General features: G+C 36.0%; 1 long non-coding RNA gene across 1 annotated transcript; it reads right to left on the bottom strand.

The window, feature by feature from the left end:
* Window positions 1-2,791: 2,791 nt before the first annotated feature.
* On the bottom strand, window positions 2,792-5,643 carry LOC130014124 (uncharacterized). Its single transcript, XR_008789115.1, has 3 exons — window positions 5,572-5,643; window positions 4,020-4,073; window positions 2,792-2,878 (listed from the first exon to the last, which is right to left on the bottom strand). It is a non-coding gene; the product is annotated as an uncharacterized LOC130014124 (long non-coding RNA).
* Between the last annotated feature and the right edge of the window lie 9,630 nt (window positions 5,644-15,273).

Genomic DNA, 15,273 nt, shown 5'->3' with positions numbered 1-15,273 from the left:
ACACCAACATCAAAGAATGACATCACATCTGTATTTTATACATGTAGATAGAATATAGAGTGAATGATTTGAGAATCTTTTAATGAATGTTGAGATGAGATTTCTACACAGTAGAAAAAGGGGGAGAAATGGGGTTTAATGTCAACTCGACTCAAACTAGGTCATTTCGGGATTAACATATGGTTCAATTTTATTTCAATAATTCACTAGAGCGTAGAGGTCTTTAGCAGTGGGAGGAAACCAGAGGACCCGGAGAAAATCCACGAGGTTGGACAGGCCTATACACAGTAGAAGCAAACAATATTATGACTATGAGTATGCTATGTAAAGCAGGTTAAGCTTCTTTATTGCAAGTAATGATTTACCTCAATATTATTTATGTCTTGAGAAAATAAACAATTGGAAGCAAGCTTTCTACCATCTTAAATAGAAGGTTTGATCTCGCTTTAACTATGTACATCTTATCAAGCCCTTCACGTAATACCCTGCATATTTCGACACTAATTTCGATTGGGTATTCACCCAATTCGAGCTAAAATGTCTACCTGTGATAATCGAGTTGCAAAGTTCAAGGTTCGTTCAATATCAAGGTATCCACGGAGGTCGCTATGTCACGACCTCTGATTGGATGCTACTGTTCACGTGTCTGTAGATAACGCAGCTATAAGTTCGGGAATTGTAAAGTAATCTAGCAACGTCCAGATGTTGTAAAACTCGCCTTCTACTGAATGTATAAAGGAATATAAATCTATATCTGATGTTCAATAATATGTACAAGAAATTCCTTTATGCTTTAATTAATTTTGAGCCAATTAGTAATATGATACAACATGGAAATTATTCACATAAAGATCTCGAGTTATTAATCATACCTCGAGGGACACATGCAACTGGGCATTAATTAAATTCAAAATTTCTATACATTATCACTGTCTAAAAAAAAAAAACAACCAAAAAATCAAAACATGTTTCAACCCACAAATTATATTGATAAGAGTCAAAAACACATATGTAAGTATACAAAAAATAATTGCACATTTGTTAACAATCCACATGGAGACACTTTAACATCACACATAAATAAGGATCTTTTAAAAAAATTCATTCTGCTGCAAAGAGTCCCATCTTTTGAATTTATAGTAATGGATCAGATGTAGCTACGATTTTCAAAGCACACATCTTATACTTTAGCAGGAACAATGTGATAACTTCGTCAAGAAGAACACATGCCTTCATCTGTTTTAGGATGAATGTTATAAAATACTGATAGATCCATTAAATCTTTATTCTTGTCGCGTAATTTTTATCAACAAATATTACATTCCATTGTATCATTCTGACTTATAGGTAAACGTAACATTTTAGCCAAGGCTCGACATAAATAAGACATTGTACCAAACCTGCCACTCGGAGCGCTATCATAGAAATGTTGATTTATATTCGCTGCACCCATTGATTGAGCAGCTACATCTGTTGGCATTTTCTGTTAAAATAATAATAATATAATTATCTATATGAACAAACTATAAGTTTTGAAGAATACAGTAAACTTTTTACATGATGGGACAATGTATGATGTTTGGGACTAACATATGGTTCAATTTTATTTCTCCAGAAGTCCTGGAGAAAACCCACTAGGTTGGACAGACGATCCTACTCCTTGTCACATACAACCGGGGAATCGAAACCACGCCAGTTGACTCAATGACAGACCTTATGATGCAACGCGCACGCGCTGACCATTCAGCCATCCAATCCCCCATGCAATGTGTCTTCCTACTTTACTTTCGATTTCCAAATGTGAAGGTTTATTTTACACCAATGTGTAATGTAAACTAATTGATCTCAGTTTTCTATCCAATCCGAATAGCTAGACACACTTTATCAGCCTTGCTGGAGTATGATTATCTAGACACACTTTATCAGCCTTGCTGGAGTATGATTATCCAGACTAATTATTTCAATGGTATTTAGTAATTGAACTGTAATATACATGTCACAATGGAATACAACTACTGCTTATTACTGAGTGATGTTGATAATGACTAGAGAAGCCTAGTCGAAACATCGCTCAGTAATAAGCAGTAACTGTATTCAATAGACAAAGCCTCGTTTAACATGGTGACTCGGCGGCGGCGCTGCAGCGCACTGGCCAAACTGTGCTGCCTACAGAGCCCAAAAGTTGAAGACTGGGCGGCAACATACATATGTTTTGAAAATCGCTGACAAGGTTTTTCCCATGTGCCAATACTATATCATGGTGCGTAGGTTTACAAAATCGTCTTTCGGATTGTTTTATGAGTATATTTCTGTCTGCGGGTCAGCTGCAGCAGTGTTTTGATCTAGATTTTACTGGGTATTAATCAATCCATGGTTTAACAAGATGCCAAAACTAATAGTGTATCAAATCTCCGAAACTATTTTTTAAGTGCTCAGAAATCGAGTCTAAGGGAGTCAGTTTTCAAAATTTTCTGAGGGATGGCCCACAAGACCACCCCCCCCCCTGCGCGGGCTCTCACCTACGGTGCTCGTGGGTGGGGCTGCACCCGACATTGCCGCGCACGACCAAATCCTTAGAGGAGGCTCTGTCAATAGAAATGAATTGTGACCTGTATATGTTCATCCAGGTAATATATATTTAAAATAAACAGTCAATATGGTGTTATCATACCTGATCTGATATAAATAGTGCATCTGCTTCATGTACTATTTTATCTAATTCAATAACATGATCAAGTATAATTCTTTGATTATCATTCTCGACTAATAATGTTAACACCATTAATGCTTCCACCATTAACTGTCTGTATTCTGGCTGCGGTATTTTATTTAGAACCATTTCTACTTGTAGAGCAAATTTAAACTCCCCCGGCGTCATCTGAATATACAATATAAATTATCTTATAAAATAACAAACAGATTTTGTGTTACAATGATAAGATTCTACTTTATAAAATCAAATCTGTCAGCATTGCTTATGAAGAGAAAGAGAGAGAGAGAGAGAGAGAGAGAGAGAGAGAGTTTAACGTCCACTTGACACAAACCAGGTCATTTCGGGACTAACATTTGGTTCAATTTTATTTCAATAATTCGTTAGTGCGTAGGGGTCTTTAACAGTGGGGGGAAACTCGAGGACCCGGAGAAAACCCACGTCATCCACCTCCCCCTTTGCTTGTGAAGAAAACATCGATTATAATATTATAAGTCCACACATAACTTCAGAGAAAATCTGGGTTAATTATTTGTCTGTATAGTACATAATCAACATTTATATAATGTTGCTAGATATTTTTAACTGATAATTTGGGGGCCAAAGTAAGCCCATTTTCAGGCAAAATAAAAATATTCCTTTTCGTATGGGGCCCGATGAATATATTTAATCAATTACCTCTTGCGTCAAACTTTTCATACAGGGCCCCATGAATATGTTTAATTAATTACCTTTTGTGTCAAACTTTTCATACAGGGCCCCATGAATATGTTTAATTAATTACCTCTTGTGTCAAACTTTTCATACGGGGCCCCATGAATATGTTTAATTAATTACCTCTTGTGTCAAACTTTTCATACAGGGCCCCATGAATATGTTTAATTAATTACCTCTTGTGTCAAACTTTTCATACAGGGCCCCATGAATATGTTTAATTAATTACCTCTTGTGTCAAACTTTTCATACAGGGCCCCATGAATATGTTTAATTAATTACCTCTTGTGTCAAACTTTTCATACAGGGCCCCATGAATATGTTTAATTAATTACCTCTTGTGTCAAACTTTTCATACAGGGCCCCATGAATATGTTTAATTAATTACCTCTTGTGTCAAACTTTTCATACGGGGCCCTACGAATATATTTAATTAGTTTAATTAATTACCTCTTGCGTCAAATATGTTTAATTAATTACCTCTTGTGTCAAACTTTTCATACAGGGCCCCATGAATATGTTTAATTAATTACCTCTTGTGTCAAACTTTTCATACGGGGCCCTACGAATATATTTAATTAGTTTAATTAATTACCTCTTGCGTCAAACTTTTCTGTAAAAGTGAACCTTTAATAGATATTCCTTGACTCTGAAAGAATAAAAATAAATCTGTCATCTTACAGGTTATCCAAACCATTTCCTCCATCAATTATAGTTTTTAACAACAAAGTTAATATCTTGGTACCGATGCATTCCAAATTTTCCTTCGGACTATTTCATTTGTGGGAGGAAACTGGAGTACCCCACTGAGAAATTTCATGTGCTTATGAAAGTGTTGGTGACCAAACCCAAAATTTACATAAATACCTGGCTTTATGATCTACATCATGCACATTTAGATGAAAAAGATTATTTCAGAAACCCCTAAACGCTTTATAAAATATTGGTTGTCGGGCAGTGAAATGTGGTACAACAGGTAAGTCCTCTGAGAAGTTCACAGAGTGTTGATGGGCCTTTAGTCAAAATGCTACATTTGATATTAAAGATAGGTTGCCAGGCAACGAAACATACGCCCACAGCAGCTAAATCGTCCGGGCAGTCAACAAGAGTTGTCGCATATTTTTACTTTTTTCTGTAATGAAACATTCATAATACACTAAAATCTGATTAAGAGCAAAAACCCATGAAGTAATTATCAGAAAACCATTAGAATTTGTTTGGTTTTTATAAAGTTTTGCCCCAAAAGTTCTTAATACAAAACTTTTAATATCATGGATTTAGCTGTTCAAGTCATAAAAATTCATTGAAAATCAATATACTTGTTCCACTCAAGATCTTAAACTCTGTGTATCAATCTGAAGTCGATCAGATCACAAAGTGATCAAGGGCCTCTAGAGCATCCACAAGATTTCTAGGGCCATAACTCTGGCAGTAATTATCGGAAATTGCTGAAAATCAATAGGCCTCTTCGTCTCATGACCTTAAACTGTGTATAAATTTAAAGTCAATCGGATATTAATTTTGGCCTCTAGAGCGTCCACAAGATTTTTTGAAGTGATCAAGGGTTATAACTCTGGCAGTAATTATCGGAAATCGCTGAAAATCAATAGGCTTCTTTGTCCCATGACCTTAAACACTGTGTATAAATTTAAAGTCAGTCGGGTATTAACTTTGGCCTCTAGAGCGTCCACAAGATTTTTCAAAGTGATCAAGGGCCATAACTCTGGCAGTAATTATCGGAAATCACTGAAAATCAAAAGGATTCTTCGTCTCATGACCTTAAACAATGTGTATAAATTTAAAGTCAATCGGATATTAACTTTGGCCTCTAGAGCGTCCACAAGATTTTTCAAAGTGATCAAGGGCCATAACTCTGGCAGCAATTATCGGAAATCGCTGAAAATCAATAGGCGTCTTCTTCTCAAGACCTTAAATACTGTGTATAAATTTAAAGTCAATCGGATATTAAATTGTAGGAAACGGACCACCGGACGGACAGCCTGACAACATACGACCACATTTCAATGTGGGCATATAAAAAGGACTAAAGGAATGTTTGTGGTAAGCTGATGTACTCTCATACTTACTCTATGTACCAGCCTAGTGGAACACGATTTAACGAACCATCTAATCTATGTCATACTTACTCTATGTAATACACTCCATATTCTAGGATAACAGCCTAGTGGTACTCGATTTAACGAACCATCTAATCTACGTCATACTTACTCTATGTAATACACTCCATAACAGCCTAGTGGAACACGATTTAACGAACCATCTAATCTACGTCATACTTACTCTATGTAATACACTCCATAACAGCCTAGTGGAACACGATTTAACGAACCATCTAATCTACGTCATACTTACTCTATGTAATACACTCCATAACAGCCTAGTGGAACACGATTTAACGAACCATCTAATCTACGTCATACTTACTCTATGTAATACACTCCATAACAGCCTAGTGGAACACGATTTAACGAACCATCTAATCTACGTCATACTTACTCTATGTAATACACTCCATAACAGCCTAGTGGAACACGATTTAACGAACCATCTAATCTACGTCATACTTACTCTATGTAATACACTCCATAACAGCCTAGTGGAACACGATTTAACGAACCATCTTATCTACGTCTTACTTACTCTATGTAATACACTCCATAACAGCCTAGTGGAACACGATTTAACGAACCATCTAATCTACGTCATACTTACTCTATGTAATACACTCCATAACAGCCTAGTGGAACACGATTTAACGAACCATCTTATCTACGTCTTACTTACTCTATGTTATACACTCCATAACAGCCTAGTGGAACACGATTTAACGAACCATCTAATCTACGTCATACTTACTCTATGTAATACACTCCATAACAGCCTAGTGGAACACGATTTAACGAACCATCTTATCTACGTCATACTTACTCTATGTAATACACTCCATAACAGCCTAGTGGAACACGATTTAACGAACCATCTAATCTACGTCATACTTACTCTATGTAATACACTCCATAACAGCCTAGTGGAACACGATTTAACGAACCATCTAATCTACGTCATACTTACTCTATGTAATACACTACATAACAGCCTAGTGGAACACGATTTAACGAACCATCTTATCTACGTCTTACTTACTCTATGTAATACACTCCATAACAGCCTAGTGGAACACGATTTAACGAACCATCTAATCTACGTCATACTTACTCTATGTAATACACTCCATAACAGCCTAGTGGAACACGATTTAACGAACCATCTAATCTACGTCATACTTACTCTATGTAATACACTCCATAACAGCCTAGTGGAACACGATTTAACGAACCATCTAATCTACGTCATACTTACTCTATGTAATACACTCCATAACAGCCTAGTGGAACACGATTTAACGAACCATCTTATCTACATCTTACTTACTCTATGTAATACACTCCATAACAGCCTAGTGGAACACGATTTAACGAACCATCTAATCTACGTCATACTTACTCTATGTAATACACTCCATAACGGCCTAGTGGAACACGATTTAACGAACCATCTTATCTACATCTTACTTACTCTATGTAATACACTCCATATTCTAGGATAACAGCCTAACGGTACTCGATTTAACGAACCATCTAATCTACGGCGACGTAACCACTGTCCTTGACGATCAGATAACTTATCCTCAACTTCATCTGTAAGCTCTGGTCCCATTGGTAGATCATTATGACTAACAATCTAGTACAAAATAAGACAATAAGGTTTCTAGTTTAGTATAAGTAATAATAATCTAAAATTCTCAACTTATGGAATGAAATGAAATGGGGTTTAACATCCTACTGTTCTGCTCCGACTGGGCTAATGAAGATGGACATATACGCCACACAGTTTGCTATGAGGGTAATTTTGCCCCGACAGTGGCAATCTAGTACAAAATAAGACAATTGTTTCTAAATATAGTTCAGTGTAAGTAATAATAAACTAAAATTCTCTACTTATGGAATGAAATGAAATAGGGTTTAACATCCTACTGTTCTGCTCCGACTGGGCTAATGAAGACAGGCATATACGCCATACAGTGTGCTGTGAGGGAAATTTTGCCCGGACAGTGGCACTACAGCCTACTATTACATCGAATCAAACTGTAAAGATATCTTTTACATGCACGCCAATGTGTAAATGGGACCTCAATTTTTCGTGCCATCCAAATGACCCTCCGTCTAGCACCATCAACAAGGAGGAACCACGCCGGAAAATTCCGAAGGACTAGACAGCTGTCCTTGTCAGGCCCTCCGTTCTGCACCACTGACAAGGGGAAACCACGTCGGAAAATCTGGATGAACTTTATCTGCCAATGCTGGGATCGAACAGCCGACCTCCAGGCTAGCGAGCCAGCGTCTTAACCACCTAGCCACCGTGGCTCCCTCCAGGTTAGTGAGCTAACATCTTACTCACTGAGCCACCATATCCCCCCTTATGGAATGGTATAGAATGAGGTTGATCGTTTCATTGTGCATTACTTTGGTCATTTTGAGAATTACATGACAATATTTATTTCTCTATGGTAACATGTCCATGCAAAAAGGAGAGAGAGAGAGAGAGAGAGAGAGAGAGAGAGAGAGAGAGAGATTGACTCAAACCAGATCATTTCGGGACTCACATATGGTTCAATTTTTTTTCAATAATTCGCTTGTGCGTCAGGGTGTTTAGCAGTGGGAGGAAACCAAAGGAACCTGAGAACACCCACAAGGTTGGACAGGCGTCTTTACTCCTTGTCACCTATAACTGGGGAATCAAAACCACACCAGTTCACTCAATGACAAACCTTATGATACAACGCACACATGCTAACCATTCGGCCATCCACCCCCCACCCCCATAAAAAAGGAAAAGTATGTCCAGACAACAGTGTTTCCACCTTTACAGTCCACGGAAATGCGACCAGCGGTAAAAAATTTGGTAAATTTAACTGCCGCAAATGCTCTTTCTATTCCAACTCGTGAATATAGTAACTTCAACATTGTCCAATTTAGATGGCTGACCTGAATTTCAAACAACCAACCAATCGATTTATCCACAGTCGCAGTCTGTCAGTACCCTGCCCTCCCTAAGAAAATTTAACAGCTGCAAATGAGTTTTTCTGCTATTCTAGCCAGTGAGTTAAGCCAATGATTTTGTCACCGAAATCAATCAATATCTTACCGATTTCCTTTTTCTGTTCATCTGCACAATTTTCTCCCCAACACTTAGCCATTTTGGTGTATCTGATAATTTTAGTTCAAATACATGAGTTAATAATTTTTTAAACATACATTATACCATTCGCCACACAAGTCTCACTATCCAGCATGAACTGCAAGGGGAGACAACTCTGTTTGGGAGATTGACATTATGCTAAATCTGCCTATTGCAGGTCTTTCTTTAGGACTGAAATGTTATCTAAATTATCAATTAGACATTAATTAACTTATCCAGACCATAGTCAACTCTCGATGCCAGCGCTAGTCTGGGATATTTTTTGGATTTGTGATGGATGATTTAACATCAAAATGGATAATCGAGACCTTGTTTTTTTTTATCTATTCAACTTTAGTAATGAAGATCGAGGGTAGGCCTAAAATTCAATCGCTAATATCTCGGCTCAGTGGAGCAATTTGACTGAAATTTTCAGCATATTCTCTTTACATTATCTATTTTTTAATTTTTAACTATTATAGTGAGAACTGTCAACTCTTTATCTAATCTCCCATAATGCTCCTTTAAGTTTAAAGTTTGGGATTATAATCTAAAACAAGAAAATGGTGAAAATCAAATGAATTGTTCCAATCAACAAAATCAACTTTGCACGGAGATTAGATACTAATTTTGAGTGTTAATAAGAATTTTGGATGACGGATGGATAGGCCATTACAGGCAAATCCACTAAAATTATCACATAAATTTTCTCAATCTTAATAGTAAAAGCAAATTATATTTACTTTCTTGCATATTAGTTTAATATTAATTAAAAAGTAATAAGAAATTTGAAAGCTTATGAAAAATTTCTACTATAGAAAAAGAAAAAGCTGGTCAATATTAATTCTAAAATTATTTTTCTATGGCGTATTGCTTTTAAAACAATGAAATTTAACAATAAAAGTTTTGCATTTCAATCAGAAATGTCAAAGCTTTTTGAAAAATTCCTATAGAAGAAAATATCTAAAATTTAAATTCTACAATTCTTTACAAGTACAGCATTTAAAAATAGAATATTATTTGAACCTAAAGTTAATTTTGGTATATGTAAACAAATTTCTAGGTGGAACTGGAAGCAGATGTGCAAATAAACAAACAAGGTACAACATATATCATGCTAAGTGCAGGAGAAAGCAATCATGCAGATCCACAAAAAACCCAACAAAAAGGCCAAACCATCACACCATGTGCAAAAATAAAATTTGAACCACTAGCACAACAGAAAAACCTTTTAAACAGAGAGAGAGAAATGGGGTTTATAGTCCACTCAACACAAACTAGGTCATTTTGGGACTAACATGTGGTTCAATTTTATTTCAATAAATCACTTGCGCACAGGGGTCTATAGCAGTGGGAGGAAACCGGAGGACCCGGACAAACCCATGAAGTTGGACAGGCGACCCTACTCCTTGTCACGTACAATCGGGGAATTGAAACCACACCAGTTGACTCAATGACAGACCTAATGATATACTGCGCACACGCTAACCATTTGTCACCAGACCCCCCTGAAAAGCCTTTTAATGTTGGAGTTCAGTCAGATAGTCTATAAAATTCCTTAATATATTATCCTTCTCGATTTGGAGGTCATTCCCCAAAACCCCTTTGATGTCACCCTGGATTTTTCATGAAATATAAAATTGATCAATTAAATATATTGCACCTTTCTGCGACTGATATTAGCCAAAGGAGCTGTTTCTTCTTGTGATATCTTTGTGAGTATTGTTAATTTGATGTCTTCATAAACTCGATCTGTTCACAGTATTAAACAAACAAGTCAACAGTGAGGCTGTCATCCCGAAATAAATAGATGACAAATATTAATTAATTGCACATTTATCTTTTTCAAAAGTATCAAGAAATCAAACTGATTATCTATGCTTAGTCTAAGCATGGACAGTATAATACATTATTATAAGGTCCATGGTCTAAGCATAAAATGCTCACGATCAAACTCAGTCAAGTACCAAGTAGTGAAACTATACACTAAGTTACATCACTCTCCATCAGTTAGAATTAAAGTTATCTTGTCCCAAAGCATTGATCAATGAATTTATGAAATTGCTTAGCTTTAGCGGGAAATGTTCATCAATGAACTCAGTCAAGAAATTCACTTAATATACATACTCAAAGTTTCATCACTCTCACCCTATTAGAATTAAAGTTATCGTGTTCAAAATCTCAACCTATCAAATTGCTTATCTCTGCTTACCGTAAGCAAAAAATTCTCATCTTCCAACTCCATCAAGGCATTCACCTAATGAACGCCTACACAAAGCTAAAGCATGCCACCTCAATTAGAACACAGAGTTATTGTGTTCCAAAATCTTGATCAATCAAATTGCTTATCGCTCTGCTTATCCTGAGCAGAAAAGGCTCATTATCGAACTTAGTCAAGGTATTGATGTAAAGAAACTATACACCAAGTTTCATCACTCTCACTTAATTAGAAATAAAGTTGTTGTGTCCCAAAGCATTAACCAATCAAATTGCTTATCTCTGTTTACCCTTAGCAGAAAATGCTCATCTTTGAACTCCATCAAGGCATTGACCCAATAAACACCTACACCAAGTGTGAACATTATGGCTCAATTAGAAGGAGCGTTATTGTGTCCTAAATGGTGACGGAAGTACAGACAGGCGGCCGGACGACAGACAGACAGACTCATTTTAATAGTCCCCTTCCTTCTGCAAAAGGTGGTGGACAATAATTGAAAGATATGCAAAAATAATAAAAAAATTAGATAAAATCAAAACTTTTGAATTCAATACCATTCTTGAAGATATCATCAACATATTTAGCTTAGTTTACAGAACTAAGACATTCATACCGGTACATTGTTTTGTTAACAGAGAGAGGGAGAAATGGGGTTTAACTAGGACATTTTGGGACTAACATATGGTTCAATTCTATTTCAATAATTCGCTTGCGCGTAGGAGTCTTTAGCAGTGGGAGGAAACCGGAGGCCCCGGAGAAAACCCACGACGTTGGACAGGCGACCCTACTCCCTGTCACATACTACCGGGGAATCGAAACCACGCCACTTGACTCAATCACAGATCTTATGATACAGCGCGCACGTGCTAACCATTTGGCCATCCACCCCCGCTGTTTTGTGAACAGAAAATGCTGTACAGCAAATCATGAAATTTGATTTACAAATGAATGTTTCCCCTCCTAAAAATGTTCCGTCTGGCAATCCAATGAATCTTTGTTTGGAAGAAAAACGCCATACATCCAAACTAGAAGGGATTATCCTCAAGAATGACATCAAATTTATTAAAATGTTTTTAATCTTAGAAATAAAATCTTATTTTGTGGAGTGCATTCATTATCTAAATATGCAATCTGATTACAACACAGATCCTATTTCGTTTCGTTTTTTTTATAGTTCAAAATTTCGTTTTACTTGTCTTTACTACACTAGGATCTGGAAGAGTTGTTATATAACCTGTGTTCTGGGTGATGTGAGGGATTAGCCAATGAAACGGTCTGTTATGGCGAGTTTTTGGCGTGAGGTGCACTGAACTTTGGGTTACCCACTAGAAACATCAACACTGATTGTTTAATCAATGTCTGACTCTGACGTCATAGGTTCAAAAGCCACTCGTGTGATATCTGATGCGACCTTCCACTACAACTGGTCAGATCTTCATGTAGTGTAGGCCATCGAAAGTATAAAAAAAACCATGAAATATAGATCTGTGTTTTAATCAGATTGCTAAATATGTGATACGTAGAGTATCAAAACTAATAGGGTTATTTAAAGAAAAAAAATAATATCTGCACAGAACCACAACCAGAAAGCATTGCTCTGAACCATATACAGGAAGAGACGACAGTATGTTGGATGAAAATAAAGTTTATAAAGTAAATCATAATTATGAAGATCAAGCCCGGAGTTCACAAAGCATTCTCCGACTTAAGTTAGCAATTTACTCAAAATTGTTTGCCTTATTGCACCTTTTGTTGTTTTAATGTATCAAATACATCAATAAGAAAATATGTGCAAAGTTTTGTGTTTCTGGATCAAAGATATTTCTCATAATCTGTGATTGAAAGTTGAGTCAATTCTTAACTTGAGTCTGAGAATGCTTTGTGAACACAGGGCTGGAAATCCTTTCAAAAGTTCACAATTTACGATAACAAATCTGGGTCTCTTCCTTAAATACTACAGCATGATTCATCACCAACAACAACAACATTAATTAAATACATTCCATGCTAAAGAAGCATTATTAAAAATATCATGAATAAATAGTTGTTTCCCACAGTAAAGATTCAATTTAAAAATAAAAGTTTAATAACAAAATGGCTGTACTTTCTTAAACTATGTAGGCACAATAAATTGTTTTAGTGGCATTTAGTAACTGGATGAGAATAACACATGACACAATTATATAGAATACAAGTTACTTAAAAGATTTATTTCTGGAGATGTTTCGACGAGGGTTTTCCGGTCTCTATCAACCAAAGAATGATAAAAAGGAAGAGAGAAATGAGGTTTAATGTCTACTCGACACAAACGAGGTCATTTTGGGACTAACATATGGTTCAATTTTATTTCATTCAGTCATTCACTTGCACGTAGGGGTCTTTCGCTGTGGGACGAAACCGGAGAAAACCCACCAGGTTGGATAGGCGACCCTACACATTGTCACGTACAACCGGGGAACCAAAACGACGCCAGTTGACTCAATAACAGACTTTATGATACAACACGCACGCGATAACCATTCAGTCGTTCCCACACACACACACACACAAAGAATGATAAAGATGAGAAAACCCTTATTGAAATATCTTCAGAAATAAACTTCTAAGTAATTTGTATTCCATATATTTGTGTCGTGTGTTATAACCTAAAAAAATGGTCCATTTCCTAGGAGAATAACTATGATGTTGTATATCTTACCACTGCTTATAATAAATTCTTTTCCACTAAGAATATGATGAAGTAATGTCTTCATTTCAAAAGGACTTAGATTTAATAAATGATCTGAGGCATCTTCACCTAAAAACAAAAATAATTCATCTTGTACTTTAAATATTACATGACAAATATTTCTACTTGAAACTGACATATATACATATTAAAAACCTCCTGGGTTTATTTCTTCTAAGGGCCGCTCATCATTCTAGCTTTTGTCATATTCACTATGGGGGAGCTCGATTGTCAGTTCGGGACGTTCCGAATTGACAGAATTCCAATCAAGTGATACAGAATTCAGAATTGTCACAATTCTGCCAGTCCTGACAGTTGAAGTGGTGTGAGTAGAATCGTGACATATTTTAAGTAACAAATATGTTTCAGCTTTCATGATTGGTTGAGATATTTTTTATGCAGTCAGCACATGCGTTGTACTCCAAAATTCTCCTGTTTACTCTATTGACACTATTTTTGGAATTGAGAGAATTTAATTCCGGAACCTTTAATCGAGTATCCACAAGGTTTCGGAAAAAGGAGTGTTACTGTGGAATGTTGAATACTGACCCCAGTAAATATCCTCTTTTGACCCCAATGCTTCAGATTAAATTTGAACAAAAATCTGATTATGGCCTATGGCATTTACAAGGTTTTTGTCAAAGGGGGAGGTAACTCTGGAACTTAAGGTTGTTGAATGCTGAATATGACCTCAATGTTTCACATCATATCAGAACAAACCCATTAATGTATTAGGGGGCCTGTCAGGTGTTTGTGTGCAATGACAGGGAAGACTATCTCACATTGACACACACCATATCATGGCTCAAAAATCTACATCATTTTTTCACAAGAAGGACATCAAACCCAGAGAAATTTATTCATCTTAAAATTCAACTAATATTTGAATGATAGAGGAAAGGATGTATTATATATTGTACTGTACCTGAACATCTCAGTGTTCTCGACATTTCGGAAGCCATAACTTGTATAATTAACCCAACACGTAGACGTAACATTTCATTAAATAATTTAGGTTCTGTTCTGATGTACATAGCCAAATAGATCAACAGTTCCTGAAATTCAAACAGTCAATATTTTATAAAGATTAGATAGAAATTGGTACAATTTCCATTTTAACAGGGATATGATATCATTGATATTTTGTTTGTTTATGAATCGCTAATGTTTGGGACCTAGAAATTGACACAAATGGGTCTCAACGCATATAATAATGTAATATGAATGTATATATATTGATTTACATTCAATCGTTTCTGTTTTTACTGTAATTTCTAATCAGTTATGTTTGGCGAAATGCGCGAGAAGTTTAGATCAAATGGCAATCTCTAGTGTCTGGTTATTCCGTCTACACTGATAGTATTTATTGCGCATGCTCTCCAGATAAGAATATGTCGTCACCATATGACATGACCAATGGTAAAATGTTTATTTTGTCTTAAATATTGGATATCAGAAGCTCATCTTTTCCCGGTAAGATCACAACATCAATGTTGATTTAAATTGACAAATAATTTGTGTTTTCAATGTTGAAGACTTTAAATAATATTGAGTTAAATACTTAGCTACTTTAATCCATTAATATTTAACCCAGTAAATATTGACTACTGTTACCTAGACCGCCTCAAACTGTATTTCAGGCCT

Source organism: Patella vulgata, chromosome 8, assembly GCF_932274485.2.
Source record: "Patella vulgata chromosome 8, xgPatVulg1.2, whole genome shotgun sequence".
Taxonomy (NCBI): Eukaryota; Metazoa; Mollusca; class Gastropoda; family Patellidae; genus Patella; species Patella vulgata.
Note: the sequence above shows the minus strand (reverse complement) of the source record. Positions and strands in the feature narration are given on the sequence as shown.